The 27,990-nt window shown below is 39.3% G+C and overlaps 1 long non-coding RNA gene across 1 annotated transcript in view; it reads left to right on the forward strand.

Moving 5' to 3' along the window:
* LOC119705265 overlaps positions 1-27,990 on the forward strand; it is a 142,197-nt gene that overhangs the window by 39,266 nt on the left and 74,941 nt on the right. The window lies entirely within an intron of this gene.

Consider the following 27,990-nt stretch of genomic DNA (forward strand, 5'->3'; position numbering starts at 1 on the left):
CTCATCTTACTCAAAAAGACTGAGGCAAAGAAGGCACTAAATACCTCAGCCTTTTCCTCCCACATTCAGTAAAGGATGGAATTTCTTCTTACCCTTCCTTTTATTGATAATGTATCTATAGAAATATTTTTATTGTAATTTATGGTATTATCCAGAGTAGGTTCTACCTGGGATTTGGCCAGTCTAATTTTTTTCCCTTCCATAACATTACTACATCATTTAAGTCTTTGTAAGTTGCCTTATTGTTCTTCCAAAGGTCATAGATTCCTTTTTTGCTGGAGTTCCATGAAAAGCTCTGTTTAACCCCCTGGGTAAGTCTTTCCTGCTGGCTTGTCATCCAGCACATGGGGATGTCCTGCTACTGCACCTTTCAAGATTTCCTCCTTGAAGAACATCCAGTATTTCTGGAATAATTTCTGGAATCCTTTGCCCTTTGGGTCTGCCTCCCAGGAAACTCTGTCCATGAGGCTCCTAAACAGGGCAAACACCTGATTAGGCTGTGCCAGTCTGTCTTTCAAGCTATATTTTATGGCTGGACCTTGATACATTTGTTTTCCTATTTGCTGAGTTATTGCCATGGTTCTTTAAGGCATGCTGATAGTATTTGGTAAAGAGGAATAATTGTTGTTGTAGCCAGAGGGCTGGTCTGCTTCCAGCATGGAAGATGTAGAAGGATTAAGAAGAGGTTTTAGATCCTAAGAAGTCAAAAGAGCACTTTCTGGAAATTGTCTTGTATGCTTTATTGTGTTTCTAGGCCAAATAAAGGATTTCGGTCATTTCAGGGCATCTGCAGGAGGACAAATATTCCTAAGTTTGGTTTGTTACAAGACAGAGTAAGTGTAAACCTTTTGACATGCCAGCTGGAAAATAGGCATTTTGAACTCCATCAAGTTACAGTAATAGCACTTCTAAAACATAATCTTGGAAGCCCTGTGCCTGGAAATATAGCATTTTTCTAATATGTAACCAAACTACATTTTTTTCTCCATTTTTCTCCGATGTATTTAATTTCAGTGTTTATATCATCACTCAATTTATAAACAATAGCTTGCTGTTTATAACACACCTCTAAGTGGATTTATGCTAAACAAGAAGCAAGATAGCAACATTGTCATGGTTTTCCAGTGCACAAGAAGGAAATCCAAGGTGCAGGTAATAAATTAAACCACTTTCTTGTGCTTACCTTCTCTCAGAGCTTGGTCAACAATCAACAGATCTGTGGTAACTGCAGACAATAAAAGTAATTATGTGAATCAGATAACAGAAGCTCCTGTTTTTGTTGTTCATCTTCGAAGCAATCACTTTCAGTGACAAAATGCAGCCAGCAGTTACAAACTAGATGCTTTTAAAAGCCACCAGCTGAATTCTGCACTTCTAAGGGAGCCACCTCCTTATTTAGTGTGTTTCCCAACAATTCTGGGACCTTTCACTTATTAAAACAGTGGTTTATGTCATCAACAGGCTAGTCTGGGCTGTCAAACAACACGGAATTAGATCAAATTAAATCAGTGCTCCAGTATACTGTACAGCTATCCAGTGTGTATTGGGGAATATTAAACTTGCACAGTGAGTAAAATCCTTGATCATTTGGTTTTTGAGCACTTCATAGGTATAGCTGAAGGTGAAAAGCTGTTTCTGTTTTGGTTGTCTTTCTATTGTTCTGAACTTATTTGTGCTGGGGGGGAAAAGGTTCCCAAGTAAAGAGTGAGGTGGTAGGTCCTGGGCAAGGTCCTGTGGCTTTGTACCACATGAAGGTTTTTGTTGCTGGTGGTTCTTGGTTGCTATATCACACCTTCCTATTTGCTCTGTGGGCTCTATAAATCTGAGTCATGGATTTGGTCCTTTTGTACCTATAGAGGTTTATTTTTTCTTGTTAAAAATACAATGTTACTGTTGGGCCAAGCAACTTAAACATAACCAGCCACAAGAATTTCTTGCATATGTAATCATTTACAAAGACTATACACATGAAGAAAAGAGTGTTACCTTTTGTTAAAGACTGGCAGAATTGCTTTTTTGGTGGTGTGCGTTTCATTTTCCTTTATTTTTTTTCAAATGCAAGAAAAATTTGAAGCCTGGCAAGGAATGAGGAGGAGAAATTAAAAAGCATCCCCTGTTGCTTTGTTTGTTAACAGATGTGGTGATGCCAGAGTCACCTCATTAATTTCTTCTATTTGATTTTGAAAATAATTTTGGTGAGTAGAATGTCTGTTGACCAAGGTGTCCAAATGTAACAAGGGGCATTAAATCAAACAAATTTGTTTCTTCAAAAGCAGTTTCCTGTTTTGCCTTTCAGTTTTCTCTTCCTTTTATGAAGATTGCAATGAAAGAAAGTGGCCTGAGTTTGCCTCCAGTGTGGCCAGTGCCAGGCCATGTGTGGCTGTGCTCAGTCACTCTGGTGTGAGCTCTGTGTGCCCCTCTGTGTCTGAGGGAGAAGATGATGTGCTGCAGTGGTATTGATATTTAACATATTAATTTGCTTTCCTGTAAGCAATGCTAGGCTTACAGAGTACACAGACGGCTTTCACTGCTCTGTGTTCTGCTTTCCTCTGCATTGTGTTCTCTCAAATCCAGTTGTGTGTGTTTCAAACCAGGGCATTAAGACAAAACATGGGTTGTGAATGCAAATATAATTTTTAACAGTGTGAACTGGAGGCTGAAAATAGTTCACGTCTGCGAGATTAGACCTGGCTTTTTTGGTCTTTTCTGTACTGTTGCTTACTGTGTGGTCATTCCAGTTTGCAGACACATTTGGGTGGTCAGGGGCCCAAAGCTACAATATTGCAAACACACATGAGATTTACTTTATTTTTACAATTTACTCATTGGGCTCACGTAAGGAAATTTAAATGTCTGCTCCAGTGCTTTCTGCATTAAGCTAGGATTTGCTCAATTCCAAATGCTTTAGTGAACAATTTTTGAATAATAGTAGAATTTTTTTCAGAAGTGTTTTCAGTGAACTGTTATGGAGTAGCTCAATATAAGGAGGATTTGTCTGGATTTCATGACAACTAAACAAAAAATAGCGAGTTATTTAAAAATCCTGTTAGGATTTTTATTTTTTTTTAATGTCTTTTGTTTGAAGGAAAAGTTGAAAAGACAATTTTCAAAGGCAAATGCTAATTTGAGCAGAAAGCAGGTTGCTTGAGGTTATTTTTTAAAATGTAGATTTTAATTCATCTATCTAAAGAGCTTAACTGTTTTAAGAAAAAAAATTATTCTAACAACCCCAGTACCAGATAAGAGGAATGTTTATAAACTGCTTGCTGAGATAAAGTTGTTTTTATAAAAAAAGGACAATTAAAGAGCTTTCTGGCTAAGGTTTTGTATTCTTGTAACTAATAATTGCAGCTTGTGTTCTACTCTTTGGAGAAGTCAAAATGAAATCTTTGCTGTTCTGTGTTAGCAGTTTGAATGAGCTGATTCAGGGAGGTGGGGCTCTGCTCTGGGTACTCGGTGCTGGTGGTTGCTCAAAGCTCTTGTAAAGCTGTGCAGGTCTTGGTAACACTGGTTACTGCAGTTACCACTGTGCCTGGGCCAGCTTTGGTCAGATTACTCTTGCTGCCATGCTCACGTGGGTGGGAAATCTTAGAAGAAAAGAAATCTTAGAAGAAAAACCCTAGTTTTCCTGGAATTAATGCAAGAGAAGATTTGTGTAGGAACTAATAGAAGAGATGAAGGGGGTAGATCTAATTGTTCTCCCACACCACGTCAAGATTTTTCAGAAATCTTTATCCATCTTGAGGAATAACTAACAAGCAAGTAATTACATTTATTCAAGTTTGCTAGCCTACTTTCCCAGAGGCAAAGTATCATTTCCTAAATGATTTCATTCATAAATGCATAAATGAGTAAAGTAATTTTACACAGATGCTGAAGGAGTCTATTGTCTTTCTTGCAGTACAACTTGTCAATGGGAAAGGAGAGGGTAAAAGTTACAAGCTGTCAAGAAGGATTACATTCAATCTGCTTTTGGGTCTGCTCCTATTCAGTGAGGCAGGTTTTGCTGGCTGAAATTTTTCTCTAGTCTCAAGGCAGTAATGTTGTGGCTGTGAGTATTGAGAGAAGCAAAGTCCTTTGGAAAAGGTAAGGGGTGATTTTCTGTGATTCGATGTAGCTGGAAGAAGCAAAGGGACTTTCTGAAACCTCTTGGTGGGACTGAATGGGAGATGCATTTCTTAGCAGTAACAGCAGTATGATGATCCCTCCACCTGTGAATTGCTGCCCCAGATGCCTGTCCCTTGAGTAAAAGCCCTGCATGGGAGATCTGTGTGTGAGGAAGTCTGGCTGAGGCGCTGAGGCATGGCACCAATGAGAATAAATGGATGAACAGCAAGAATTTTCATATAGTCACTGAAATACAGGGACCGATCTTTAAAAAAGGATAAGAAAAAGAAGTACTGTCTCTAATAAAACTGAATCCAGGTTAAGAAAATCACCGAAGCTCCATACAGTCCCCAAGTCCTCTTCCTAATCAGGTGCTTTCTGTCTTGTGCCATCCCTTGTGCAATTTCATATATTAGTTCTCCTATTACTGTGTGATATTCCAAGGTCAACCAGCCCTCCACACAAATTTCTCAAGGAAAAACCTGTAAAAAGCCTTTACTCCCAAGGAGTTTTATTCCCCTTTTGGCAGAACGGTTTACCTGGTGTTGCTGCCAGATGTGGGCAGATGTTCCCGGGCTCACAGGCACTGAGCACGGGCTGCTGCTGGGGACGGTGTCCCTTGCTTTAGGAGCCTCCCTCCTGCCTGGGGCAGGGCTGGTGGCATGGCAGAGGTGCCAGCCCACAGCCCCACAGAGCAGTCCTGAGCTGCAGGAGAGGCCCAGGGGAATATCATCACTTACACTTCTGGTAGATCTCCTTAGGGCTGTTATGATCTAATTGCTGGAAAATGGGAAATGCTCTGGTAAGAATGAAGTGATTGAGAGCAAGGTTGTGACCTGTACAGTTCTAAGTTGCATTTTCTGTCCTATAATTATCAATACCACTGAGATGTTGCTGTCTTAATACCTACTTAACTGCCATCAAAATATAATTATTCAATTTCTGGGGTATATACTAGGCTTTAATCCTTGAAAGTCATAATCAATAATTTTGTCAAGAGAAGAACCTTCTGACTTGTTTGTTGTTGTGAGATACAAAGGTAGGAGTTTTTTAAGAAAGATTTCTTGAGGGAAAAGTAGCTAGGGTGAAATCTCTTGTGTTTTAAAAGTAATCCCTTAGGAGCAGAGACCATACTTAGGCAGACATGGCTGTAGCAAAGATGGAGGATTCACAGTAAGATTGAAGTTAATAATTTAGATTTCAATTCATTGGAATAAAAGTCATTCTTCTAGGACAAATAATTTTTTTAATTACTTATGTGTACAGTTGCAATTTGAATCATGTACCATCTCTTTGCTCAAGACATTTTTCTCTACTGAGCAGAAATCTTATCTAAAGCAAGAAGCTGCTTTTATCATGGGGGGTTCTCTTGATTGAATTTTTAAAAACTTTAGTCATGCTTTTATGGTAATTTAAGAGAGTTTAAGAAGCGATTGATGACTTTTAAAGGAACAACATTCCAGGGCTGTGCATTTAGCTTAAATATATTTACAGTGAATTTAAATCCCAGGGTTTTCTTTGTCTCGGAGAGCTTCTGTCATTGCAGATTTCTTGTCAATGATTAGCCACAGGCCAGTGTTGAATTTCAGCACAATATCAAAACACATTTTCAGTTCCTGTAAAAGGTTGCAGAAACAATGATACCTGCACAGCTGAGTCCCATTGTCAGAGCCCAGCAGCCAACATGCAACCCAAGGCTTGAGTCTCCAAGAGCAAACTCACAGGTACAGATTATCTTGAAAATGTCAAGTTAGTTAAAGCATATATTGTGTCATTGAGTTGCTTTAGTAAATGAGGAAATCTGCTTTTTAGTGAAGTTGTCTTTAATTGGATTTCTCTTCTTTGAGATAGCTTCTTGCTTATGAGGCCTTTGAAATCTTGCCAGAAAAGTAGCTGAGACTGGTATCATTCAATGATTTGAGATAATAAATGTTATGAAGGATTTCTGCAAGTTGCCAGGGAAGCACAATAAAAAAATGTCAGGTATTGTGCTGGACTGTGCTAGTTTTGTTCTTGTGTGTTATGACAAAAGGCAAAATTCAAAGTAGAAGCCAAGTGTGTGGTTTTTTAGAAATATTTTCCTTCTGATCTGCATCCACCGATTAAGTCCTTACCAAAGGCTTGTTTTACCTCTGTGATGGAGCCATGTTACTGCAGAAATGACAAAAATTTTGCAGAGCAGTCCACGACAAAGACAGAAAGACCTAAATGAAGAACAAGTGTAAGGAATCCACTTTGGTGAGTTGGTGATGAATATAACAGCTAAGGATGATGAAATTTGTTGTTCAGTGTGCTATTATTCAGATGGAGTCCCAAATATTGTTCCTCTCTTTGATGGTGCTTTGTTGCTGATTCATAAGGTAGCATACCTCCTGCTGAGAGGCTGATTCCATGTCAATTACATGAAATAATCTTCATTCTAGTGGCTTTTACATGCTGTATAAATTGCAGGATTGCACCTCAATTTTCAACTTATTTCCATAGTGCCTAGTTTGTTGGGTTTTGTGGCTTTACATCTGAGCTCTAGCTTAAGGTAAATTCTCAGGGGATCACGGCATTGTGAATGCTTCAGCATGAGCTGTATGATTCAGCAGCTTAGCTAATAGTTACTTCTGTAACTCAATGCATTTTTATGGTTTACTGTAAAAACAGCTATTTCCACTGGTTGCTGCCTCCCAGGCACCTATAGGACAGTGACTCATTGAATCTTTATGGCAGTATTTAAAGAAATGCATTACTTACTTTATGATGACTAATCTTCAGGAGAATCAGGCCAAAATTTTAAACCCTTTACCTCTCTTTCTTAGAAAGTATACGTGTATTTAAAGTGAAATGTGATCGATCTCAGTAGTGGTAGTACACACAGAGCTGTGCAGTATGCACAAAACAGCATCATCTCCTGGAAGTGATGTAGCTTAGTGGTCTGGTGAGGTGGGTACAGAACTCTGAATGGAGGATCTTCTGGACTGAAGTCCGTGATTATGGAATCCAGGGGTGCAGTGAGCATGGGCTTTACATTTTCTGCAATGCCAATTTTTTTTCTAGTGACTTTTTAGGAAAAGTCTGTTTCAAATAAAGAGTGTCTGTAAGAGCACAGGGTTTCGTGCTTTTAGTGAAGCCTGGGTGTGAGTCACTCTAAGCAATTCCCTCGGTATTTAGAGCTGAAGACTTAGGGGAAAAGCAAAAGCTCAAGACAAACACTTCTGAAAATGCCTTGAGGAATAGCTGAGTCTTTGTATCCTCTGTTGGATAAAACATATGCATGGAGACAGTAATTATGTTGGTAAAATAAGATGGTCAAGGGCTAATTTTGAACCCTGCTTTGTGTCCTACTGACATACTTCATCCTCTTCAGGATGCCATTCCCTCTCTTGGCAAGCACAGTGAAGTTCAGCCCTGCAGGAACCCGTGGGCTCCCCTGTCAGCTGTGGCATTTCAGGTGTGGGACGTGGGAGCATGAGCCATGAACAAGGTGGGAGACAGATCTTCCTGAGTTGGCAAATATCTCAGCAGAGAGACTTCTGTCCTATAACAGACAGCCAAGCTTTTTGGTTTATATGGTTTTCCTCCCAGACCATGTCTCTTCCCAATGTCTGTTCAAGTGGGGTTTTTGCACCCGGGCTCCCTGACTTGTGCACAAGTGAGAGGCTCACTCTGGTGAGGACAGAAGGAGGCTGTGTGCCACAGCAGCAGCTCAGGTGCCCTCTTAGATGCTGCCAGCAGTGCAAGGCACACTCCTGGAGCTGGAGTGGTCTGTAGTCACCATACAGGTTTTTGCCAGGAGCAATTTCCTGTGGTAAACATGGGACACTGAAATGTGATTATTTGGAAGATATCCTGAGAGCATCCTGAGAGCTGTAAACCCTGTAAGTCACTTGGAGAGGCACATTTCATTTTCAGTTCATCATTTAAAGGCCTGAGGATTTTTTTTTTTTCTTTATAATCCCCTCTTCCAATTTAAACTTTCTGGTATTCATCTGTAGATGAATCAGCTCCAACCTTATCTCAGTCCAGGGGAAAATCTGTAACAGATGCATCACACAGTAGCAAATGATTTTAGCTAAGCTACCTGGTACACTTTGCTCTCTCTTTAGCACAGACATGTCCTAAAATGGCACCATGACTTTTAGAAGCAGAGAGAAAATTTATTCAACCAAGTAGGAGCTTAACACTAAAGAAGAGATATTGCAGGCAGACAGATCCCCTCCAGAAATCCTGCTGGATAGATGGGACTTGTAAGGTGTATTAGAACCACAACAACAAACCAAGCAAAGCTTCTATAAACAACCACCTAGTGGAATAAGGGTACTTTTCATAATTTCAAAGGGTAAGGTCTGTTTATATTTGTTATTTTACCCTCCTGAGCAGATGATAGAACCTTTAGAAACAGCTGTTTTGAATCAAGCTTTGCATTTCTAGGTGTGGTAAAGGATTTCATTCCTCAATCCTGCACTGGTGGATTGCATTTCTATGGGCTTACAGATGAACTATTTCCAAGAATCAGCCCTAACCAAACATTTCAAAATAAATTGAGCTGCCATTATGCTATTCTCCTCCAGAGAGCCAGCCATTTTCCTGGAAAGTTATAATGCTAATAATTTTTCAATAGCTAATATCATCCATAAGTAAAGCCAAAGTTAGTTGCTAGAGTGTTCCAATTAGATCCACTACATTTTACATCTATGTGAAAGTACAAATATGTAACCCCAAATGCAGTAAATTAAAGTTTTAGTTTAATTTCCTAAGGTCTTAAACAGATATTAGTATTTTCTGTTAGCCACTTTTACCTTTCAATTGCTTTAAAATGATGTCATAAAGTTTCATTCTTGTGATTTGCTTTAAAGGGTTTAAAATATGAGTCAGTCTCTTTTCAAAATATTCATATTCCTATTCCTATGAAGTGATCCCAGTTTGATATCAAAGGAAAAAGGGCTATAAATCAGTTCTTTTGTTTCAGCTTGAAACAAGACTTGTACTTGTCCTACAGAGCCTGCAAAAACCCACCAATTAAATTTGCTACTCTGGAGGGCTCATGAATTTATTTCTAGTGTGTTCTGGTGACTTCATGAAAAAAATACAAAGAAAGAAGGAAAAAAAAAAAGAAATTAATGAAAAAAGACAATCAACCCAGCAGTACAGGATTTACTATGCTGTATTAAAAGTGCTTCGTGAGTGATAAAGGCAAAATTTCCAGAGAGGTCTCTAGCTGCAAGAAAAGGTGTTAGTGTAAATACATCAGGCCTTATGGACCCAATGGGAGAAAAAGAAGAGTAAATAAGAATAAATTTAAGAGGTTTGAGGGTGGAGTGTCTTCTACACCAAGCCTACAGACAATTGATAGCAGTTAAGGTGTTTTCCCCAAACTAACAGAGAAGATAAATTTGCTTTTGGACCAAATGATTCCTGGCTTGTATGGATTCTCTGAAAAAGGAAGCTAAAGGGTTTTTTAATAGATCTTTGGCAGCAGTTTTGGATGTTGCAAAACCCAAGCAAGGCATGGGGGCCAGGCAGGGCAGTACAGGTGGGCTGTTAGTGTCCACTGGGGCTGCTGCCAGGTCTGCTGGGCAGGCAGCTGGTGGCACCTCCGTGTCCCCGTTGGCCACATGTCCCATCGAGGGACAGCAGAAGGGAGGGGTGGCAGCAGCTGCTGTCCAAGATGTGGCACAAAGGAGCTGTGCCTCCTTTTGTCCCGAGTCACTGTTTTTACACTTAAATGAGGGCCCTCAAAAGCTGTGCAATGGGCAAATTCTGGTTTTCCTGCACCCCTGAGAGCTGTGGTTTTTTCACCAGAGCCCCACTGCAGATGGCCTGCCCTACTGAGAGCCTTGCCTTTAGGACAGGCACTTGCAAGGACATTTTGCTTGTGGGGAAGCTGTGCTGGAGCCCTTGACATGTGGTCTGTGTGTGCTGGAGAATGCTGTGAGGTGGCAGCAACGTGTTTCTGTCAGTGCACTTAGTTCCAATGAGCATTACACCCTTGGAGGACATAAAATAATATATCCCGTTCACTTTGCTGTGGTTTGATCCTCTCCCAGTGCCACCCTTAACAAAATAAGAGCCAGCCTTAGATCTTATATGATCTTTTAATGTCATGGCATTCATCAATAAGGATAAGAAAACAGGTGTACACAGCTTTGTTTTATAAGATAAAGAGGGAAGCAAATAATAAACATGAATATGCAATTTTACTAAATTAAGTTTTCTTGTGATCAATTTGTTTTCCTTCATGTGCAGTCAGATGGTTGCTTGGCCGGTTTCTGTTCTCACTAATGCTGATATGAAAACTCACACCTTCACTGACACAAAAAAAAATTCCTTGTAGCAAGTAATTTCATGTTTAATTATTACATGCCAATGTTTTTGTAAGTGATGCAAGTACTGTTTCTGTAGGAATAAGCGGTGTTATTGTGGCAGTATGGTGTTATCTGCTACTTGTTCTTGATAAAGGACTTTTTTAGGCAAGTTTCAGGTATCAGCTAAAGTAGATTCAGGGTTGGGAAAACAAACAGATGTCTTAAATTTTCATTTACTGTTGATCTCTTTTATCCACAATATGATGAAAATTTTGAGCAAGTTTCCAATTTGTGGTTCTGTCCTAAATTATTTCAGTCCCATCTTCTGAAATCCTGATTTAACACAGACCTTGCCAAAGAGATCAAGGAAAGTATACATAAATAATTTTCCATAGTGAACATGCTCTGCAAGGTATATTTTTTTGTTTTAATTTTAATTAACTGCATCTCAGTTGCAAATATTTGCTATGAAAATCTAATAAAGCTTGCTTGGGTTTGGTTTTCATTAACATTGCAAAACTAGGAACAAATGAATAAACATGCATAAAAGGATCATGAACTGTATTGAATGTACAAGGGATTATGTCCAATGCTTTGAGCTCCCTTAGATTTCTGAGCTGGCCTGCTTATGGTTTTGTAAATGCTAGAACCTGGGACACATTTAAAGACACCATCCCAGGAAGTCAAAGGCAAAGGGTTATAATAATAGCAGGGAAACTTTCTTAATATTAAGAGTCTCTCCAGGTTAATCTTAAAATTTTTGTCACGAATTAGGCCTAAATACAGAGAGAATTTGGAATGAAAGTAAGAGGGAGCAATGTCAAGGCACTTTCAGCCTTGTTGGCCTTTGTGACTCAGACAACCACCTCAAGCCTTGTTGAATAGTGGTGGTGTAAGGATTATAAGGATGTAAGAATCATGGTGTCCAGAGTAAAGCCCAGGCTTTGCTTAACTCAAACTATATTTAATTTTTTTTTAAGTTTTAGAAGGGACATGTTCCTGTTGATATTTTCTCCCCTTGTGGCTCCATCACTGTGCTACTTGGGGAAACCTTCACCTATTTTTCGCTACTTCTGTTGCTATAGAAGTATGTTATTGTGTTTTACTGGAAATACAGATGCGACTTGAAATCCAAGGCAGCAGCACCTTTCTTCATAGTACCCTGTTTAACTTTGCATCAAGAAGTCAAATGAGAATTTTTACAGCTGGCTTTGAACCTCTTAGCTTCTGTCTTTGATACAGTTTAAAGTTTCTTGGCTGTTACTGCAAACCCACTGTCCTGGGTTTAGTCTTGCTGTCTTTCACAGCTGTGTTTTAAGATGTTCAAGATGAGAATTTCATTTTGGAACTTTCACGTTGGTGAATTCTTAACACAAATTCTAATAGTGATAGAAAATTAAAGTGTGCATACCCGTAGCAACAGAAATAGTACAGCCACCATGGGGTGGTTGAAAGGAATAGGGTTAAGATTGTAGAAGCAGTTTGAATGCACACATGATTGCCTTTCAAGTGACTTGATGTGGTTGTGCCTGTTTTCCCTTTACAAACCTTGATGCTTTTGAATTGGCATTAATGTTAATGGAAAGCAAATTCTGAAATCACATGTGTGATTACTTACCAGAGCTGAATTTCAAATACCATGCGTTCTACTTGTAGGAAAAAAGTATTGCCAAATGTCAAAAAAATTCAGGTGCTGATGGAATTATATTCCATGTCACAGGTCCAAAGATTTTGCTCATTTCAGCCTCCTTCTCAACACATTCTTGTGCCTGTCCAAAGAAATATACAGGTTAATACACTACAAAGAGGTTTCTATTTCATTTTGACCTCTGGAACCCCATTTGTTTATTTGCAGGGCTTCCTCTACAATAGAAACCAAGGAGCTGTTCACTTCTCCAGGGCAGTCAGGTAAAGGTCAGCTAAAGCAGTGTTAATTTATAGGGATCCATGATTTTACTTCACTCTGCATGAACCCTGAACTTACATTGTGGAGGCACTGAGCTCTTTCCAGAATTTGTTCTGAAAGACTTTCCTTGGCTTTTTGGAAATTGGCTCAATATTTTGAGATGCTTCTGCTTCCTTCCAGTCCATTTTCTTAACCTAATTACTAAGTGGCTTCATAGCTGCATTATCATATTTGAGAAAGACACTAAATAAATTAAAATAATAACCCTGCATTTTCCTAAGTTTTTTCCAGATATGTTAATTTCAGAAGTATAATGAGATTGTAGTTAATGCTTCTCTTTAAATATGTTAATTAATATATTTTGCTTGCTTTAAAGAGTGTGTCACATACCTTTTACAAGGTCAGAATGCATTTCTTTAATCCCAGGTACTTGGTTAATTTGTTTTACTCTAATCCTCTGCGGAAGTTACATGAAGTGTACACCATGCTAAAACGATGAGCCATCATGTTTGGATCACTCACCCAGCCCTTAGTGTGGGTTAAGGTGCAGTTACTGTAGCTCAAGAATCATGAACATTTCCCAGTGCTCAGCACACCTTGATACCAAATTCTTCCACATGCCTGAGTGTAGCTGTGGAAGCCTGCCCAGCTGGGCACGTCTAGGTCAGAACAGCAGTGGGAAAATACCAGCACTGGTCATCCACATAATGTACTTTATTAAACACTCTCTGCATTTTGATTTATGCAGGCCTTCAGCCTCAAAGGAATCAATGCTTGGCTTCCCGCTCGCTCAGATATTTGCCTACACATGACCCTGGGCTTGGATTTATTTTGAGCTTAAAAAAGTATAAAAATAACGTGATGTAGAAGTGACTTCATTTGGAATAAGGCTTAATTTAAGACATAGAGCATATATCTAAGGCATGCAAATGTATGAAAATAAACAGCCCTTACCCTCACACTCTGTGGCCTGGGGTGAAGGCACCTATTCCTTCCTTTCCTGAAGGTGGCACAGCTGAAACTGAAAAATATTTCCCCAACTCTTTCTATGTATAAGATGGACACTAGGAGCAGCTCACCAGTATTATCATTTTTTAAACTTTTTTTTTACCTCCTTGGCATACACAAAAGCTGGTTGCCTTGGTTGGCTCCAGTGGTTTGAAAGCTGCTAGTATGCACTCTAGGTATCTCAGTGCCTTGGGAGGATGTCTTTTTGTAACCGCAGACTGCTGTAAAAGTAAATTTAATCCTGTTGCAGCTGGATCTTCAAAGGCAAACATCTTTAAAGAACCTTTGGTGCTTCACCAAGGTATTTGCAAAGAGATTTCTCAAAGCACTTTAAGGATGAGCTAAGGAGAAGTCTAACCAGTGACCCAACCATATTTATTTACATTTTAATGCTCCTAACGTGATTTGATGGCACAATGTTTAATAAGCAGCAGCAGTTTGAATTTCCTGGCTCGGCTGCCCGAGCTGTGGATATTGGCCTGTTACACTGTGTAATGAAATGAAATGAAATGAAACCTGAGCTGAGGCATCAGTGCCAGGATCTGTCACTCCTGCTGGGGCTGCGGGAGGAGGGCACTGACTCATGGTGCTGAGCAGTTTTCATATCAAGAATGTGTTACAGACATTACTCAATGCTCATCGAAAAAAAAAAAAAAGACTTCTAGAAAACGATGTGGCTGATTTGTTTGTAAAACAGCCAGCAGTGCAAATCAGAGTGCTGGTGCCTTGTGAGGAATTCAGTGATTGAGATAAAGCAATTCTGGAAGGACCAGATGAATGTAAGGTAGCTAATTGTTGTCTGTATTAGCTCTGTCCTGTGATGATAGGATGGAATGTTTTCAAAATTGTTCAGTTGTACCACTTCTTTCCTAGAGGCACGAAATATTATTTGGTGTAGCAGCTTGAGAGATGTTTTTCATGTCTTGCCTCCCTCTCATGCTTTCAAGTAAAAGGAAGAGAGTTGTCAAATATTATCTATAGGAACTGAAAGATGACAATTAACATTTGGGTCTGGTGAAGTGCTCAGTACCTTCTTTATTGTTTATTGTGTCAGCAAATTTGTGGACATTTGGCATCTTTTTCTGACTTGAACTTGGAGCCCTGTACAGTTAGATTGTGTTGAAATAACAGCCTTTTGAATTAAATGTGAAATAAAGAGACATCTCAGTAAGAAATGATGAGGCTAGCTAACTCCATCAGGATGTCTTATCTCTTGCTTGTGTTTTGTTTGATTTATAAGGACTGGTCATCTTCTAACCCAGCAAATCAAGACTGAATCTTTGTTTCATCTACCTTATATCTACATCCCAACATCTGTTATATATGTTTTCTAGAAGTATGTTAATGGCATATATCTTTCATCCATGGAGAGACTGAAGCCTGGGGAGGGGGAGAATCATGATCTTTCCAAGGTGATATACAAAACTAATAGCCAGATAAGATACATGCTTTATTCACATATTTGGTTGTTAAAACTTCAGTGCTGAGTCAGTTGAGGAAGGTGTTGTTGATTTCTGTGCAAAGTATCATAAATTACATTTTTATTACAAGATTAGCCAGAATAGCCTTGTGATTTACGCATCACAACTATGAGCCAAGTTCTGGGAAGAGTGAGGTTAAAAATAGGGCAGCAATAATGAAAAATTGGAAGTAATATATGGGCATGGAAAATGTTATATAAAAATTCAATAAAAGATGGTAAAAGAAATTTAGGAGATGGTCAGATTTGATTAAATAACCAGGAAAAAAAGGAACTTCTGAAAGAAAGGATCTCCTTTCTTGTTTGGTCATCATCCCCTTGATGTTTTTTCCATGTTGAAAGATGTCTTATGGCATACAGTGCTCTGTGATTCATTTCACTTTGAGTGGGTATGGTTGGGGGTACCAGCCATCCCCAGCCCCTCTATGGGCATCACTCGGGCTGTTTCTTGCTGTGGATGACACAGAATTTACATGTTGACAGAAGCCACATTGACCCAAAGGACCCTGATGTGCTGATAGAAAATGCTCAGCTCTCTTTTCAGCTTCTATGAACGCATTTCCTTGTCTTGTACCTTATTCTGTGGTGCTTCTTTTGGGGAAAAGCCAAAAGAGAATAGGAGAGAATCCATAGTGCTGTGGATCCCCTTTTTCAGAGTGTTCATGTTGGTCTGGAGTAGTAACTTGCATTGTGTGTGCCCAATGCCCCTCTTGGACGTGGGACACAGAAATCTGCTGTGATGATGCTCTGTAGGCAGAACTTCATGCAAAGATAACTCCTGCTGATACAGGGTGACAAGGGGAGCTGTCTTTGGGATTTGTTTTTTACTGTTCTCAAGCTGGCTGATGTAAAAATAGGAAGAGAACACCTGAAGTAAACAAATATGTGCGTGGCTATGAACAGGAGATGATGGCCTTTGGCAAATCAATAGAAACTTTGCTTGTTGCAATTCCATGAGGAATCGTTCACACTGGACAAGATACTTTGACAGGAAGCATAATTTTAAAAGTGTAAACCCAGGGCCATTGAGATCTAGACTTAAGGTAAGACTGTATTAAACCAGGTCCTCCTCTTCCCTGAGAATTTGAGACCCTGCTGCATTCAGGGGGGCTGCACACAACTGTACACCTCAGTTCCTATAGCCTGGAATGCAGAACTGATTCCTGCTGGTACATTTTGGGATTAGTATAATTAGAAACTTTTTTTCAGGAGCTCCTTCCATCAATTCTTTTGTATTACAATACCAGTGGGTGTGCTTATTGACTGGAGTTAGTCACTGCCTTCTCCCATACTTTTGCTCAGCAAGGCAAGGCAGCTATGCAGCTGCTGCCTGCTGTCAGAGGGGCAGTTGTCAGTTTATTTGCTTATCTGCTCCCAGCTAAGCAATCCTAGGATGGCTCAGGATGAATTTTCAATGACTTCACCATCTCTGCGTTCTTTCTTCCTTCTTATAACTATTTGCACAGTTCCTGTTCTGTGGCAACCAGCTCCAGTAACATTCCTTATTTTATTTCAATTTAGCATAAATTCCTTTACAGATTTTTCTGATGTAGATCATTGCTTTTGTGATTCTGTAAGCATAAGACCAAATACAGTTATGCTAGTAGAAATATTTCTGAAGCTGAAGAACCACTTTCCCTTGTTTAAGTTAAATTGGAAAAAATTACCACCCCATCACCTTGTGTACTCTATGTGAATGCTAATAATAGAGTTCAGGTGTGTGATTGAAGAAGTTATTGTGAAGACTAGCAAACAGAGGAGCTCAGGCAGAGATTGTTGAATTTTTTTTTTGTTTCAAAGATGTAAAGGAATCACAGATGCAGCCAGTTGAGTGCTAGTAGCAAAACTGTATGAGAAACAAAATATAAGTTGAGAGAATGAATGCTTTTGTTTGGTAAAGTGATGGCCTAGAGTTGTGACCAAAGAATATTTCTCCTGTTGTTTCATCCCTCTCATCCAAAGAATAGGAGGATTTCTGGGACTTCAGTTTCCCTGAAAATTGCACTGTTGTTCCAGTTCCTATTCAATAAAGTCTGATGCTTCCCAAAAGTGATGGATTATTGCACATGTGCTGTCAATTTCTGGATATAAAACAGCCCTTGGCTGAAGCATTCAATATATTGCATATGTGCCCTGTGAGGGTATGCATGTCTGTAGTCAGTCTAGGGTTTCTGCCAGGAAAAGGCTGCCTCATGTCTGGAAACCCCAGACAAATTCCTTACAATTCATCCAGATGAGATTAGAAATGGGGAAAAAATAATATTGTAAACTCTTAGAAAAATAAGACCACAGGAGACCCAAAGATGTTACCTGTTGTGCCTCCTTGATGGAAAATGAGGTCAGTTATGCCTATGATATTCCTAATCACAATTTTGTATCCTGTCCTAAAAGACCTCCAGGAAAAGTTTCTCTAGATAGAACTTCCCTGGGCAGCTCCACTGCATGTTTAACTGTTCTTAGTTTAGAAAGCTTTTTTCCTAAAGTTTAACTCTAACCATCTCTTTTGACCTGTTTTCATAGATCATATTTGATAATTCTAGAGGCTTTCTCTTTGCCTGGTGCCAGTCTGCCCTGTAGTCAGTCACACAAAAGTAGGGATAAGGATGGACTTAAACTTCTGCTTTTTGTATCCATGCACCCTGAAGCCTGTTTATGGTTTGAGTATCACAGTTGTCTTCTCGGGTTATTTTTACTACAGGATGACATCATTGGTTCATATTGATTTTGGGATCCCCTGTAAACACTGCGAATTTTAATCCTGTCTTCCAAAGTAGTGGCAGACTTTCCATGCCACATTACTTGCATTTAATGACATGTGCTCTTCCATCAACAAATCACCAGTGATGGATTTTCAGGGCAATGGCATCCAGAGTTGTTTGTGCAGCCCTGTTTCGTACTTCTCCCCACTTTGGCAAGATGCAGGTCAATAATCTGCAGACAAAATTTTGTTTGTCACATGGTAGTTTGACATAGACCAAACTTCCCTTGTCTGCATATGAGGACATCAGGGCACCATTCAATGTTTTAAGTCAGAGCCTTTTATTTTGTTACAGAAAGAAATTAGACTGGTTTGATATAATTTGCTTTGAACAAATCCATATTGGCTGCTCATAATCTTCTTGTTTTATTCCAGGTGGTTACAAATGAATTGTTTGTTCATGAATTTTTTCCAGGAAGCTGCAGTTAAGCTGCCTATCCTATAATTTTCTTGCTCCTCAATTTCTGCTTTCTGATAGAAGTCATTAACTCTCCTTTTCTGCTTTTCAGTGGCATTACCTGTCCCCCACAAGTTCTTGAAAATAGCTGCTTCAACTAGTTGCTCAGGTAAAAAGGGATATGTGATATCCCTAGGATTACACCAGAAAAAAATATCTGACTCTATAATCAAATTATCATCTTAACACAAAAAAAGCCCTGCTAAACCCTGACAATTGGCTCTGTGTGAGTTCAGGCATTTTGCAATTTCTCCTTTAGCAATCTCAAAGTGGTGTGTGATAGCATAAGAAGTTGGAGGAAGGGCATAGTCTGCCTGGTGAATAAGCTGCCTCCTCCCTTTGTCTCCTGCAGACCATCTCGTTGCCTTTAATCGCTTCCCTTATATTTCAGTCGTTTCCATGGCAGCTAATAATTTATTATTGGGCTAAGTATTAATTGCTTTATAATTATAAATCCCAGCAGCATGCTGGCACATCTATCTGAAAACTTAGGCACTAATTCCTTTCATATTGATCTTCCTCCCTACTTGATCTTTTTGAATTCATGAATTGTTTTATCTCACCTCTTAACAGTCAGTTAAACTAATCTAAAGCTTTTGTGTTGTAACCCCTTTTTGAATTCTGCTGTTGCAAAGCCTCCCTGACCAGCACAGCACTAGATATAAGCCCCTTTGAATGACTTCATATAAATCCAGCAGAAGAAGCTGCTTTGAGAATGCCCTTGCCCCTAAATTTGAGTGTTTTCTCTGCCTTTTCTTGAACAATTTCATGATAGCAATTAAAAATATGTGATCATAGTAATAAATGTGCTTTTATTTACATATAGTCGGTATTAATAGGATATTTGATATTAACAGAAAATATGCATACAGGCAATAATTTCTTTTCAAAATTTAAATGCAAATTTTCAGAGGGAACTATCCCAGATACTGACAGAAAGCAGGCACTGATTTTGTTGCTGATATGTCTTCATGTTTCCTGCCTGCCTGTGCAATCTATTGCCTACTGCTCCTAGCCTAAATGTGAGCTTTTAGCAACTGTGCTCTTTGCTCTGGATTCATGCATTTCTTGGCTCATGACTGGGATCATTGGGTTGAGAGGCAACACAAATAATAAGAATAATCATAAATAGAGTAGGATTTTGATGTGGCTGAAAATTGAAATATGCACTTTCTGCAAATGACAGAAATAGTTTTTCCAACAGAGTAATATTTTCAGGTAGGCAAAGCTGTTGATAAATGCATATTTTCCTACCTGAGGAGTGCATTTCTCATGCCAAAATTGAGAACCTTTTTTTATTTAGCAACCCTCCTATGGAGCCTGTGCAAAGCCCAGTGATAATGCAATAAATCAAACAGTTTTGTTACATTGCATAGTTCTCACAAGTTAGATGACTATTTAATCTTTGCAAAGTCCCTGTCCTTAAAAAAGAAAAGAAAGGCTAGCAAAGCTTGAAACAGTTGTTTTGTTTTTCCTCTGAGTCAAATTTCCTGCTTGTTTACAAACCACAGCTCCTGCCATACTATCAGACCATTAGGTTTAAAATTGGAGTGTTTCTAGGTAAATAGGCACAACATAATAGTTTCCATGAGTGATGCATCTGCCTTTGGGCTTATGGCACAGACCACTGCCAAGGCAGCTTAACCCAATGTATCAACTGTATTTGAGCTGCTCTCCTAAGGATGCTAACACACTCTAGACAGAGTTGTTCTTTATCCTCACTTATTTGGAGATTAATCTTTCTCTAGGAGACACTGTGCTCCACTGCCTGGCAGGGTGTCAGTTTTGTGAAGGCACTGTGTGATTAGGCTAAAATATTTAGTTAAGGAAGAAACAAAAGCAGTCTAGTCAACAGTTCAGTAGTTATAAATCTGGATGTACTGTCATAATAAAAGTAAAATAAGTGAATGTAGGCTTCATCTTGTTCTAAATTGATGGGGTTTTTTCATACCTGCATGAAAGAAAAAGACACTGCTCTGCTTTTCTTGTTAAAGATCTTCATAGTAGTTTCTCCTGGAGGCATTTTTGATTGTTCCCCAGGTATATAACATTAAACCTTTCTGAATATTTTTACTGATGCTTTATAGAGAGCTCAAACAAATATTTTCAGTTAAGTGCTAGTATGTAGATAGAGAAATCTTTTCTAGAAGGTGGCTTTGGATTTCAAAGCATCTATGTTGTTGTATTACTTGCTGCATGTTTGTTTTCAAGACACACTGGTTTTGGATGCATATTTCTGCTTTGGTAACTTTCTCCCTCATGTACAATTTTGTGGAGACTTGTAGGCATGACATGGGGCACAGAAAATTTATTGAAACTGTTTCTCCATTGTTCTGTATCTGCATGGCAGTTCACATCTCTGATCTATTGTTCTCTGCTTGTGGCAGCTCAGCTAGAACATCAAAGGGAGTTAAAACATCATTTGTGTAGCTAATTGTTTAGAATTGCCCAGACTTGCTAGTCAACTCAAATCCTTACCTAACAAACTAGAAGGCACCTGGGCCTTTGACCATAAAGGGGTTGCTCAGGCAGGGTCTCCACTCAGCCTTTGTGTCTGTAGCTGCTCATAACTTTATTTTTTGATGCACTGCAAAAGCAGGTGGATGGCATCACTGCTCCATCCCTTCAGCTACACACATATTTTATGTCTTTTCAAAGGGCTGCTTGCTTTTTTAGTAATTAGCACTTATTTCCTTCTGGTGCTTTCTTCTCTATTGGCTGTAAAGGATGGATTTTTCATGTTACATTTTAATTTTGCTGTTAACAGGCCCGGCTGGAAAAAAAGCTTTTGTAACAGTGATAAAAAAAATGTGTGCAAGACAGCACAAATGACATGCAAGATTATTCCATGAGGTTTGCTTAATTGAAGATAAATAAATTTATTATCTTGCAATTACTGTGGCTTATATATGTAAACAGCTTCCCAGCAAGTTTAGCAACTCGACTCAACATGCTATTTTCCACTTGGCACCAGCTTTTGCTTCATTGTATCTTAAAAGCTTCTTGGAGGAGTTTCCCTCCTGGTTCTCTGGGCTCTTTGATATACAGACAAGATACCATGCCAGGATCTTACAAATTCTTCCACAGAAAACTCAGATAGGAATATTGAGACAGAATAGCAAAACAAATAACAATGTTAGTGACTAAAATGCAGCTTAAAATGTTTCCCTTTCTCAATTCAGAGTATAATTCTATTCTATGAGATGACTCCTAATTGATAGCACTGATTAGCTATCTTTTATTGTTATTATTTCATAAGAGAAGAAGCACATGGAATAGAAGAAATCACTCACTTGGGATTATGGGAAGGAGCATTGTTGAAATGTGAAACTGTTGTTGGAGCTTGGCAGGCTCATTCTGCCATAATTACCCCATTGACCCACAAGTGAACTTACTTCTCTTTTCAAAGAAACAATTTTGGAATGTTTCCTGGGGAAGGTTTTGCTGTTGATGTGTGAGCATATAGTGTAAGATGCTAAAGATATACCCAGACTTGTGGCTGAGTATTACTGCTGCTCCCTAGTGAAGCTGCACAGCCACTTTATGGTGCATCTTGCCTTTGATGGGAGTGCTTTGTGTCCTGAACAAATCCTACCCATGGACCTGTGCAATGCTCAACGGTGTAATTACTTCTGGATTTTTAAGATGCAGTCTTCAGTGAGTGTGGAAACTTGGGAGCCTGATCCCAAGTGCTGTCCAAGCACTTTCCATTAACGAGGAGCCCAACCTTATAAACAGAAACAGGAATCTTTAAAAAACCCCACTGATTTGGTGGTGTGGGGTTGTCTTTTTTTTTCTCTCTCTTTTTACTAATTACATATCTGGAGACTTCTTTCTCCCACTCCTTTTTAAGGCACAGACCCAATTGCCTTTGCTGGCACTTGATTCCAAACTGAGCAGAGAACAGTCCTGCAAGAGTCAGCTTCTAAGCCTGTCTTTTTTGACTGTTTGAGCCACCCTAAACCAGGGCACCAAAACATGGTCACTTACTGACCTTCCCGTCTGCAGAGGTATTGCAAGCATGAGCTAAAAATGCTGAAGCATGAATATTTTTTACCTATGCCTTTCAAGAGATTCTTAGTATTTCTGAAGAGTACATTTCTTGTGGCTACTCAAATTTGCATTTTATGTTAGCAATGAAGCCTTTCAAAACAGCCATGGAAAAGGAATAATCCTGATAATTCAAAGAAGAATTATATTTGATTAATTTTATAAATTAAATTATATTTTAATATAATAAAAGTGGGCTAGTGTAGTGGTAGTTCATTAAATGGAAAAAATTCTGAATATGCTAATGGCCTAATTCAGGAATTAATTGCTAATCCTTCTTCTTTGTAACAATTCAGGTTTCTTTCTTCCTTGACGTGGTTTTGATAAGGTAGCTGTGGATATCCTTTAGTGCTGCTTATGGTGACATTTTTTTGTTGAACTAATTTTTAGAATTTATCATAAATATGAATGTCGGTATTAGATTCTATTCTATGGGGAAGGTGGCAAAAGGAAAAATTGTTTCTGAATTATTGAAGGTTCATCTTAAATTCACTTCCCAGCTTTCAATTTTGTTCGGGTTTTCCCTCAGAGTTTAAGATAATGTTTCTATGGACAAATACTCTGCTTCTTCAGAAAATGCAGCTCTCGTGTAACTTTCATTTCATTTCCTTGCCTGCACAATTAAAACACCAACTCGAGACCTTTTTCTCGGCACTTCCACCATCTATTTCTCATTATGCTTCTTGATGAGATTTTTAGGCTTCACAGAACACCGTCTAGGCAGCTAATCCGATGCAGGGCTAAGATCACAGCACTTCTTGTGTAATTCTTATTAGGTTAATCAAGAAACTTACTGAAGCAGGAGGTTTTTTAAGGCCTGCCAAATTTGAAGCGATAGATCAAAGTTCACAGCCCTCTGACCCTTTTGCCCTAACTTGCCTCAGCAAAGTCTCCATGAATGGCCTTATTGTGAATATGGCAGGTCCGGAGCCTGTACATTTGCAATTGTTTAGGCTTAGGAGGGGCATTGTGCTGCCCCTGATGAAATGCATTTTCTTTTCTCTTTCTGCAGTGTAAAGGTTTTCACCTCCATTGCCTATACAAGTGCTCTGGTCACCACAATAGCACTTAGGTGATCCTTGTTCCTGTCAGGCTGAGCACCCAGTTTTATGACAGAGCGCAATTAAATGGCTCAGAAGCCAACATTAGGAAAACAGCAGTGAAGAACAGGGGAAAAGCTTAATTTCCATATGGTCAGTCAAGCAAGAACAACACCAGCATTGTGATCTGGAGTAGATAGTTTAAGCACTATTAAAGAGACATCTATTCTTTAAGTTGTCTCCTGAATGCTGCTGCACTTCTTTGATTGTACTTCTTCATGGTCAATACCTCTCCCTAACACAAATGCTTTTTGCATGGCACAGCTTCTTTGGTGTTATTAATATAATAGCAAGGATTAGTTTGAATAATAACACTGAACTTTGGAATGGAAATCAAGTAATTTAATTAAATGAAGTCTGACCCAGGCAGGCCAAGCGAAATTTGGTAAGGTTGCCTTCATAACATTCTGATTTACTGTGTTCTTTTTCAGGGGAAATTACAAAATGAAGATTGCTCTGGAATTGGGGTGGAAATGGTAATTGTCCTTCTAAACAGGGCCTAAAATTTTTTTTGGTAAATCATTTCATTTACTTTCAAATTTCAGAATTAATTTCCCCAAAAAGTAACCCTGTGACTTCCCAGAGTTAGCAATTTGCCAGCCAGAAGGGTTGAAAGGTTCTTGCAGCCATGTATTCTTTGAATTGCCCACAGCAGCCATTTGAGTACTCAAATGTAAAAGTTAACATCTTGGTTTCAGATGTGCATATTGTTACAGGCCATGCTGAGCTGGGCTCCCTGTGCTCCCAGAGCCAGTGGGAATTTGGCTGTTTTGAATGTGAGAGACGTTTTTGAGATGAGTTACCAGGGCCTGTGTTCTTGCATTGTCACAAGAACACACATAAAAGTTTACAAGTGACACAATGCAGAAAAAGACAAGAGAGTGTGTGAACAACATAGGTTTATTTGGGGGTTTTTAGATCTATTTCTCACTGAATTAAAAGCAAGTGCTTAGGAACTACATCATGCTTGTTTCAAGAGCAGTTAACTTGAAAGCCAATGAGTCAATTCTTGTATAAAGCTGAAATTATCAGATATTTCTGAGAAAATCCTTACAACCTTTACTTACAGCACATGAGCACGGTACCAGAAATTACAGGAGTTTATTAAAATAAAGCGAGAAATGTTCAGATCACTAATTTACTAATTAGTGTCAATTGATTAAAGCAGAGTGTTGATTTACGAATCAAACAAAGCAGTTCAGGCAATTATGGTTCTCTCCCTTATTGCAGGAAAACATTTGAAAATCTGACAGGCAGTTGTTTACTCAATATGAGTATTAAATTCTCTAATCTTCAAATTTACAGAAAATCACTGTATCACCTGCAGGAAGTTCTCAAGATAAATACCCAGTGGAGTATTTTGGTACAGTCAAGCTGCAGCCTGCTGCCTTTCAAAGAGAAAAAGAGAAAGGCAGGAGTGATAAAAAAAGATGTCTTTGAGTGTTCTAAATTTTTTCTGCCCAACTCTGTCTTGACTACAACTTAATTTAAAAATGCCTCCTTTTGCCTGCCACAACCAAATCCATTTCTCTTCTGTGTATAAAACAGAAGTGTCAGCTTTATTTGATTTTTCTATGTGGCACATTAAGGTGTATTCCTATTATATAAGACAAAGTTTATTCTGGTGAATTGCATTAACACAAGCAATGTGACAGGTATGATACAAACACACACTGTGTCAGCTTGGGAAGGAGTGCATGTGCAGAAGAGAATATTGTCATCACTCACTGCAAAATAAGGCAGAATATTACTTTATTTATGGCTTGAGAAACTGACAGAGATAGTTCAACCTTTGTGTCAGTCAAGTCTTGATTTAAAACTCCAGTTGCTGGTATTCAAGGACTCAATTATGTTATGACCTTTCATCTTTTTCCTCTTTACAGCACACACAGTGCCCAGGCTCCATTTAATTATTTTTTCTTATTCTTTCTTTGTGCTTTTCTCTCTAAATAAAAGCAAGGAGGAGAAGACTTCTTTCCAGTAACTTTATTTTTCATTTTTTTACATCATTACCATTTTCACGGTTGTAATTCCATGGCGTTTCTTCCTGGCATAATCTCACTTGCCTTGCCAGCAGAGCCAAATGGGATTTACCAATTTACTCCTGGAAACTAAATGGCCTTAGAAGAGAACTAATGTTCCTCTCTGGTTATCTACCCTTTCAGCTGGTGGGATATATGCTCTGCCTTCTGCCTGCTTAGTGCCCTGTAGATAAATTAGAGCAGAATTTCTTTGGCTGTCAGGGTGATGGATGGGCGGTACAGTGGAGCCTGCTCAGCCAGAGCCAGTGGCTGCCTTTGCCATCCATCACTCTTCCTGCTGTCAGCCCCTTGATCAGGGCTGCAGAGCAGCTTCAGGCTTTGTCTAGGTCACAGTGCCACAGAAAAACAATTAGTTTGTCAAGGATATACATATTTTAGCATGAGGAGATTTGACATCTGAAATACTGTTGTGTTCTGTATTTGAGAAATCAGATTTTCACTTTGTTTTGAAGTAGCAGCCCTGTGCTAAGGGCAGACTGAGTGTGTTGCACTGGAAATTCTTGTAGTTATAATTGTGGATGGTGGGAAAGAAAAGTGTGCGATGTGTTAGAAAAAACGAAAATGGAAAAGCAGCATTTGATACCTGAGCACTGGAGGCAGATATGTATTTTTAAATGGCTGTTAAAAACATCTCTGGCCTTTTAAATATTTAGGATTTTTTCCTACCAGTAATTTTTAGTAACTCTTATTCTTCAGGGGTTTTAGGTCATTCTCTGGCTTGATTTGTTGGCTTCTTCGACTCACCAACTATTTGTGAAATAGGAAAGTACCAGACTAAATTGAAGTATTTCTTCTTACTTGTGTTGCATTTCATGAAGGCCTGTGTTTCTCTGTATTTCATTACATCCCATGTGTTCAGCTGGTAACTTAAGTTTCTGCTCTTAAATGTTGGGCAGAATTTTTAATTCAGAACAGTCCTTAACTCCTGCTGATGACCTTAGTTTTTTTTCTTTGCATTTGGAAATGCTGGCAAGAAGAAAGGAGAGATACCCCACAACTCATTTAGCTGGCAGTGAACCAGGGTTAGCTGCTAGAATATTCATTGTCTCACAGTGGTTTTTACTGTTTTTTGAGGGACTTTTCCATAGTTTAGCAGGAAGGACTTGCAGATATGCCCAGGTTCTGCTGGGGACAGCCCCCCACGAGTGCTGCCCACTGCTGAATGTGTGGCTCTGCCCTGGAGGCAGCTGGCTGTTGTCACCTGCTGGAGAATGCCTGAAGCCTGGGGTCATGCTGAGAAGGAGAAACCCTTGTGATATGAACATATATATCACGAACCTCCTTTTTGAGCATGAACCACTCCAACAAAAGACAGAGTAGCAAAGCCTTGAGGTTATAAATGCCTGATGCCACCCCTGAGTGCCCTTGGGGTAAGGGAGCACCAGGCTGCCCTTGCTTTGCAGCCCTGGTAGGACAGGCTGTGAGTGGGGAGCCACACTCACAGGAGTGTGAGCAGCCCCCTCTGTGCCTGGCTGAGCTGACACAGCACTCCTGACCCAAAGCAGGACCCACAGCTTGGTTCTCCTGTCCCCACAGCTGTCATGCAGGACATGACATGGGTATGGTACACCCACTGCCTGTGAGCTGAACAATCTGCCTGTGTGCACAGGTATAAAGCAGTCATCTGTGGCACTGTGCTCTGGTACTGAAGCATCAGTGATATCTTCCAAAAGTAAATTGGTCGTGTTTAGCATTTCAATGTCCAAAGAAGGTGTAGCAATATCTTGCAAATTAAACGGCCTGGCAAAAAACTACCATGGTGTGTACTTAAGTGGGAAAGATGTTTCAAACCATAGTGTTCCTCCTGAGCAGCTCGTGTGGCACAGTGGAACTCTGCAGAGACAAAGTGCCTGTGTTCTGGATTTGCTGAGTGAGTGCAGAAATAACTGCTCCTTGTTCACTAATATTCCTGTTATCTATCACCAGCCACTCTCTGTCAGCTGGAACAATTGTGCTCACAGGATTGTTTTCTTAAAAGTCTGCTACATATTTATGTTCGAGTGAGAAGGATTTCTTCCTGGAGCTCTTACCAGGGGGATTGATAGGGGAAAATAAATCTTTGCCAAATTTGTGTTTTTCACATTTTCAAGTGATCAGTTACATTTATCAAGTTTCTGGATAAATGCAGGTTATCTTCAGCTGAGTAAAATTGTAATGCTTCTCCTCCATAGCTAGGGTAGGAGTTACTTCTCTGTGGATGTTGTGCAGACAGCTGCCTGGATGGCTGTGAGAAAGATGGCATAGCTTAGGCTGTGTTGACATATTTAGAAGGAATTAAGCTCTCTCCACACATCTGTGTTTTAATAACATTGCTTTTTCCAGTGTTTCTTTGCACAGTGGAACAAATCAGAAATAGCCACTGAAGCTGAAGGCAGCAGAGGATCTTGTTCTAGCAACAGTGTGTTTCCTAGCCCTTTTCCAAACCGTGGACAACTGCTTGTTACATTATCCTGTTCAAACCTATTATCCTGCTCTGTTTGATTTGTTGCTGTCCTGTCTCACGTGATGCATTTAAGTCACAAGGTCTTCATGACATGAACTTTGGCTTGGATCCAGAAGTATAATATACAAGTATGGAATAGACATTATTTACTTTCAGGAAAGAAGAAATTTGGCAGCTGGCTAGGAAAAGATGGAATTTCTGATTATTAGAATAACAGCAAGGGCAGGTTTTCATTACTAAGAAAGCATACAGACATTTCTGTTAACATGCCCATAACAAGGTAGCTTGTCATGCTAATTTAGTACCAGGAAAGTGCCTTTATTAATGTAGGTGAAAGTTATGGAAG

Source organism: Motacilla alba, chromosome 10 (assembly GCF_015832195.1).
Source record: "Motacilla alba alba isolate MOTALB_02 chromosome 10, Motacilla_alba_V1.0_pri, whole genome shotgun sequence".
Taxonomy (NCBI): Eukaryota; Metazoa; Chordata; class Aves; order Passeriformes; family Motacillidae; genus Motacilla; species Motacilla alba.